The sequence below is a fragment of the Apium graveolens genome, chromosome 11 (assembly GCF_009905375.1).
Source record: "Apium graveolens cultivar Ventura chromosome 11, ASM990537v1, whole genome shotgun sequence".
Taxonomy (NCBI): domain Eukaryota; kingdom Viridiplantae; phylum Streptophyta; class Magnoliopsida; order Apiales; family Apiaceae; genus Apium; species Apium graveolens.
Window position 1 is genome coordinate 126204211 of NC_133657.1, and position 8215 is coordinate 126212425.

The 8215-nt window shown below is 36.1% G+C and overlaps 1 non-coding gene across 1 annotated transcript; it reads left to right on the forward strand.

Annotated features, from left to right (window-relative positions):
* The first annotated feature begins 5181 nt into the window (after positions 1-5181).
* LOC141699257 (small nucleolar RNA R71) lies at positions 5182-5288 on the forward strand. Its single transcript, XR_012565732.1, has one exon. It is a non-coding gene; the product is annotated as a small nucleolar RNA R71 (small nucleolar RNA).
* Positions 5289-8215: the final 2927 nt, after the last annotated feature.

The window sequence follows — 8215 nt, forward strand, 5'->3', positions numbered from 1 at the left end:
GTGATAGCTAAATGGACAATGCTAGATTGAATGTCATTGATCTTTGGTTGAGAAAAATCCATCAAGGCTTTCGTTCGTGCTGCTGGATCTCCCATTATAATGAGTACCTGAAACACAAACAAATAAACCATGAAAGTAAAAGAATCTGAGTCAGTGAACTTTAACGACCACTGATGACAAGCACATAAATTAAAAATTAACACCGAGTCCCCGGTAGCGGTGCCAAAAACTTGTTAGGGCGAAAACATACGCTAATATTCACGCAAGTATACGCGTTCGCAAGTAGTATAAGATATAAATCAGATTCATTCCCACAAAGACTGGTTTAGGTTAAGTTCAATTTATGCACCTATGCAACAATGTATGGTTATCGCTCAATGCTAAGACAAATAACAAATTGGGTTTTGATTAAACTAAGAGATTAAACTAATAATTATACGTAAGAGAACAAGAATGGTTGAATTAATATATATGACAAACATGGATTTTAACTTCATTAAATACTTCATTCAATAGCCTTATTGTTCTTAACCTTAGCATGTAATGGTGATGACACTAATCAGATAACACGAAACTAGTAAACGCCAACTTTCGTTATACGAATACCCTACTACCAAGCATCCACAAAAGAGATAGAAGTTGAATAAACACCAATTATGTTTAGTCCTTATATGTCTATAAGAATTGAAAACATAACGGTTTAATGCAAAAGTTATCTATCACGATTACATAGGGCAAGTAAGATGGTTAAAATTACCTACGAATCTTGCATAACAAATATGAACCTATGCTAGCATGGCAAGTTCTAAACCTCTATATTCACTGTCGCTTCAATAGAGATTAACACGCTATCTTATATGCTAGCTATGCACATAAGACAAATAAGCACAATAAATACTAGGATATCAATCAATCACCACACACCAAGATATCGAAACAAATTAATTATTGAAATCCATAAGTAAATCCGCTAGAATCCCATGATAACGATTAGCCCATAATTCAACTCATCGTCATCATGGGTTCCAATGAAAACATGGTATAAAACAAGGTCTTAATAAACTGAATAATAATCAAAGTACGAATAAAAAAAGTCTAGGTTCAACTAGAATGAAAACGAGCATCCAAAGTTACAACTATTTTCAAAGAATCACAAGTAGAAAATAAGATCTTCTTTTTCAGAGTTGTTTTGTACTTCTAGGTCTTCTTCTTGATCTCCCAATCTTCCCGGATGATGAAAACCCTTTTTTTAAGTATATATAAGCCCCTAGTGGACCTGTACCCTTAAAATTATCAAATTCCACTCAAAAAAAGCTTTTTCAGTGAAATCGCGAAATCAGCCGCGCATCAGCAGGCGGTCGCGCGCGGGTCTGAGGCGGCCGCGTGTCAGCACGCGGTCGCGTGCACTTCTGACGTGGCCGCATGGGCGGCTTCTGAAAAATTCTGATGAATCTTATTTTTGCCATAACTTGAATCTTATTTTCCAACTTGACAATGGCCTTGGCTTCCAAATCTGATCACTTTTCATCATATTTCCTTTAAAAGCTCCTTTCTTCATTTAACTGATACATGAAATGCAATAACACAAAAACACATCAAAATACCAACAACTTGATTCCAAAACACCAATTTAACCTTGTAATAAAGCGTTTCAAGTGAATATAAAATCCACTAATCACACCCCCAAACTTGAATCGATGCTTGTCCTCAAGCATAAACAGACTCATAACTACAAAACAAACCTAATGCATGAATACAACTACGTGAATGCAACTAAATGATAATGCAATCGATCCCCTCAGAATAACCATAACCAAATGAATAAGCCAATGCCTCTAAGAATGTAATGACTTAAAACAGAATTCGAATAAATCCCACAAACCAACTCATGAACCAGAAACGTGCATGTGTGGAATGCTTAATAGATATCTCTCGATACTAGATCAATAACCATAACTTATCTATCATCGAAACAATCAAAAGTTTATAAACAGAATAGACAATAAACATATTATGACTAACAACACCTCTTTTCTACTAGAGTTATACAAGGATTCACACTATTATTGAACACATAACAAAGATGCTTATTTGACCGTGCAATGAATGAGGTCCCAAAAGACTTATGCAATAATACCCATGTAGCGAGCGTTAGGTTAGCAAATCCCAGACTATAAAAGCCTTAGGTCACTAGGCACAAAGTCCCCTAGAACTTAATAACTCGAGTATTAAAGAGCTCACTCTTGATCAATTATGCATAAACACATACTTTTTTCTTTTTTTCTTTTTTCTCTTTTTTTCAATAATTTCTGAATGAGTGCGTTTCGTTCCATCTCATTCAACCCTAGACTACTCATAAAAATATGAGCCGGCTACTAGCCATTTGATGCCTAACTTTACAACACCTAAAAGGTGCAGGCCTACTTAAGAGAGGGCCATTTCTTAAATCTTAAAAATAGGGCTACTAGCAATGAAATCCAAGTTTTCTCCAGATAAAACAAAATCAGTGTTTTTACGTCATTACGAGAATATCACAAATTCTAAATATAACCAAGTGATTAAATCTCAACAACAAACAAGTATGATCATGATCTAGATCAAAAGCAACCCTATAAGACTTTGTGAAAATATTTTTTTCTGGCATGCAAATAAATTCATTAGGACTTAAACATCCCTCTATTGGTCATCACCACACTCAAATCAACATCAACTTATCAAATAACATAGTTCATCATAAGGGATCATGCTAAATATGCATGCAAATGCAACTATATGAAATCACATAAAAATAAAAAAATATGTCCTAAATGAACAATTATGTAAAAATATGAATGAACTACAACTAAACATGCAATATGAATCTATATGGACACAAACACACTACTAATCCTTACATTATCACCTCCAAACTTAAAATTTATTTTCAGTGTCCTTATTGAAGGTAATAATAAGGATTTTAGGCATACCTAGTCGTCAGAAAGATCACCCTCTTCGGATGGAGGATCAGGTGGCCAATCAACCTCGACACCAGTGGCTCGGAAAATAGTGCCCAAAGCCTGTGTCAAATCTGCAGCAAAACGACGGTGAATGTCGTGCATGGCCTCCATACGCCTAATTACTCGCCTGTATTGCTCATCACCAACACCAGTCCTATCAACTACCTGCTGCACACGAGAAGAACCCTCTGTAGGCACTGTAGGATTCATTCGGCTACCCTCTACATCATTAAAAATATATCCTAAGCCCTTATTATGGGGTGCATCCAAGAATGCATAACTCAAGTGATCTGGTAGTGGGTGAAGCTCAAGTGTGGAAACATCTTTAATAGACGACTCGAGACGCTCTTGAGAAATTTTCAGCTCTGCTAACCCAAGAGAATCAAATGGCATATCTAACTTCCTCTTCCACGGAGGTGCATTCAAAACATGCAGTTGCTCTGCTCCTTCTTTATCTTTAATAACTGATTCCCCTATTAAGGATCTCTCTAAGGCATTTGACTTTGGCAATTTCTCAGGCTCTGAATTTACTACAGAGTTGACCCACTCTAATTTAAAGCACTCCTCTTTAGCTGTGGGTAACTTTATTTCCTTGAACACATTAAAAGTGACCTTTTGATCGTAAACCTTCATCGAAAGCTCTTCTTTTTGCACATCGATCATAGTTTGGCATGTAGACAAGAATGGTCTTCCCAAGATAATGGGAATCTTCTAATCTTCCTCGAAATCAAGAATTACAAAGTCAGAAGGGAAGATGAGTTTATCCATCTTGACCAAGACATCCTCCACTATACCTCATGGATAAGCGATGGAACGGTCAGCTAGTTGCAATGACATGTATGTTGGTTTTGGATCAGGAAGACCAAGCTTCTTGAAGATAGATAAGGGCATCAGATTGATGCTAGCTCCTAAATCACATAAACACTTGTCGAATGAAAAGTTTCCGATGGTGCAAGGAATAGTGAAGCTTCTAGGATCTTTAAGCTTCGGAGGCAACTTCTGTTGTAGCACAGCACTGCATTACTCCGTTAGAGCAACGGTCTCTAAGTCATCGAGCTTCACTTTACGAGAGAGAATACCTTTCATAAACCTCACATAGCTAGGCATCTGTTCAAGAGCTTCAGGGAAAGGTATGTTGATATGAAGTTTCTTGAACACCTCTAAAAACTTCTCAAACTGCTTATCCAGCTTTTTCTTCTGCAGCCTCTTAGGAAATCGAGGTGGAGGATAGATCTGTTTATCCCCTGTATTATCCTCAGGAGGAGTGTGTTCCACAATAGTCTTCCTTGGTTCCAACTCTGCTTCCTTCTGCACTTCTTCTTCAGCCACAACTGCATTTTCTGAAACTTGAGATTTTTCAGGCTCTTCGTCTTGCTGAATTTGGGGGCTTGCGACCTTTCCAGACCTTAAGGTGATGGCGTTCACCTGTTCTTCAACTTCCCTCTTGCCTGGATTTATTTCTGTATCACTAGGAACCGTTCCTGGTGGTCGATTCAATAAGGCATTAGCAATTTGCCTTATTTGGTTCTCCAGAGTCTTGATAGAAACAGCCTGGCTTTGGCATATAAGAGCCTGGTTTTTGCACATAAGCCGCAACTCCTCCAATTCAGATTTTTCATTCGAAGATAGACATGCACCATGAGTTTGTTATTTTCGTGTAATTTGTTGCTGAAAACCAGGAGGGTTGAATAGATTATTTACAAACTGCTGGAACGGCTGTTGCATCGTCTTCTGATTGTTGCTCCAGCTGAAGTTAGGATGATTCCAGTTGTCAGGATGATAAGTGTCTGGAACTGGTTGCTGCGTTCTCTGAAAGTTGCTCACAAACTAAGATGAGTCACTAGATATAGCGCATTTCTCCGTCACATACGGACCTGCACACAGCTCATAAACACTAATTATCTGCTTAACACCATAGTTAGCCAGAGAATCGATCTTCATAGACAACATATTTAGTTGAGCAGTGATAGCCGTAGCTGTATCCACTTCAAGAACTCCTGCTAAATTGCCCTGTGGAAATCTCTGGGTTGGATACTGATATTCATTAGCAGCCATCAGTTCAATTAGATCATAAGCTTCCTCATAGCTCTTTGCCCATAATGCTCCGCCTGATGCTGCATCGAGCATGGGTCTGGACTGTGCTCCCAACCCATCATAAAAATAATTGATGATCATCCAATCAGGCATTCCATGATGAGGACACTTCCTAAGCATCTCCTTGTAGCAATCCTAAGCTTCACATAGCGATTCTCCCGCTTGCTGCGTAAATTGAGTAATAGCATTCCTGAGTGCAGCTGTCTTCGCCATAGGGAAGAATTTAGTAAGAAACTTCTGAGCAAGATCTTCCCAAGTAGTAATCGAACCAGCTGGTAGAGAGTGTAACCAGCTCTTAGCCTTGTCCCTCAGAGAGAATGGGAACAGTCTCAGCTTCACAGCATCTTCAGAAATACCGTTGAACTTGAAGGTGTCGCAGATCTCAATAAAATCCCTAATGTGCATATTGGGATCTTCCGTTGAAGAATCCCCAAACTGGATTGAATTCTACACTCATTGAATTATGACAGGCTTGATCTCAAAGGTATTAGCTGTGATAGCTGGCCGGACAATGCTAGATTGAATGTCATTGATCTTGGGTTGAGAAAAATCCATCAAGGCTTTGGTTCGTGCTGCTGGATCTCCCATTGTAATGAGTACCTGAAACACAAACAGAAAAACCATGAAAGTAAAAGAATCCGAGTCAGTGAACTTTAATGACCACTGATGATAAACACATAAACTAAAAATTAACACCGAGTCCCAGGCAGCGGCGCTAAAAACTTGTTAGGGCGAAAATATGCGCTAATATTCACGCAAGTATACGCGTTCACAAGTAGTATAAGATATAAATCAGATTCGTTCCCACATAGACTGGTTTAGGTTAAGTTCAATTTATGCACCTATGCAACAATGTATGGTTATCGCTCAATGCTAAGACAAATAACAAATTGGGTTTTGATTAAACTAAGAGATTAAACTAATAATTATAAGTTAGAGAACAAGAATGGTTGAATTAATATATATGACAAACATGGGATTCTAACTTCATTAAATACTTCATTCAATAGCCTTATTATTCTTAACCTTAGAATGTAATGGTGTTGACACTAATCAGATAACACGAAACTAGTAAACGCCAACTTATATATATATCAGAGTATATATAAATAAGGGTATCAACATTGGGATATGAATAGATGATTCAATAAATTGGGAAAAATTAAGAATCGAAATGAAATAGAGACAAGAATCAATAATTGTGTATGGGTGTATATGAACAAGAATTATCAATTATAATTGATATGGAAAGTGGGGTATATTTCACTATTCTGAACTTAAAATAGGGGAAAAACTTGTCTGGTGTGCACTTCACCTTGTATGCTTAAATGCCTTCTATCTCTGGCTTGATTCGCCTTGTTGGTACTGAATCTATCATGGAAAGATATTCATTTAGATAACTTACTTCATACGCGCATCTCGAATTGATACCACGCAGCCCTAATCGTCTACCCATACGATTCTATCAGACTCACACACATATAATATGACACATAAAGTTCACATAATCTCGTAAAGCACATAGCACATAAGGCACACAATTGATTTTAGACTCATAATTATTTTTAGAATCGATACTAGACTTGAACTCGCATTAACAAACCCTATCTGGTTCGCTTTATAATTTTTTAAGATTTATTAGACTCGAATCTACCCCTAATAGGGCCTACAAGCAATTAATTACCACAAGACGACTCTCTTCCGAAAGAAATTATGATTTATAATTATTTTTAATGGAATCGACTCATTTTTCTGAGTCTAAGGGTCTTCGTTTCACTCAAATCGGACTAACGGTTTAATTACTACGCAATAAACAATATTTAATTAATTATAAATCAATTATAATTAATTAATCACAATTAATTAAACCTTAATTATATTTTTAAATAATTATTTAATATTTATAGTAATTTAAAATAATTAATCCTTAATTATTAGGATTAATTACAATTTATTACAATTATTCACAAATTATTACCAATTATATGATTAAATCGACTATTTACAAATAAATCATCGATACGAATAATTATTACGACACTTTTCGAATAAACAAACTATTGCTCGAACAATGATTCAACTCAACGATCCACTACTCGCATAAATACGAGTTACTCATATTATTCGACTAATTATTGAATTATCAATCATATTATTCGATATATTTGTAATCATATTTATTAATTAATTATTTAATTATTAAATAATAAATAAATAAATAAATAATTAAAGTTGAATTTCTAAATTAATAAAATAATTCAGAAATTCTTAGTAATATTTGTCAGAATTTAAAACTAATTTTTATTTGATTTTTAGAATTAATAAAAATTGATTTTGATTTACTAAAATATAAATAAATAATTAATAAATCAAAAAAAGAATCAGGGAATTGATTTCTGGGTTTAGGGGATTGAAACCGGGTCGAGGTTTCCGGGTTAACGGGTCGTCCCCCAACCCAATCGGGTCGGGAAGAACAGCCACCGCGGCTCCGCCGCCGGTGGTCGTTCCGGTAAGAAAACGGTGTCCAAACGTGGTGATTTCAGTTGATTTCTTCTGGGATTTCACTTCTCACGACCCCTGGCATCACCCTCCTTCTTCCTTCATCGCTATTTCGCCGAGAACGTGGCCGGAACTTCAAGAACACGGCAGCGGGGTTCCAAGTCCGGCGAGCTCGAAATCCTAAACCGAAATCGATGAAACCGGTGCGTTTCGACTGGAATTTTGATGATCTACATGTTTCTAACAACATAATCATCAAACAACTAACCAAAATCAAAACCCGAATTCGAATACTAAACCCGAAAATACGAATTAAAAATCGAGAAATCAATTAGCAAAAACGTTTACAGAATCATAAACTAGATTGAATAAGCTTTAAAACGACTACTTACATGAAGGATTTGGTTAACAGAATCACCTTCAAATTTGAGGTTTAATTTCTTGAGTGTTCTTCACCAACAAACTCAATTTCTTGAATATTCTGATTTTTTTATAATTAATCAATGAATAATCAATAAAAATCCAGCTATTTATATTTATGAAAATAATACTCCTAAATAAAATTAGGGGGCTAATAACACATCTAATAAAAATATTTGGCCCCAATTTTTATAATTTTTGGGTAT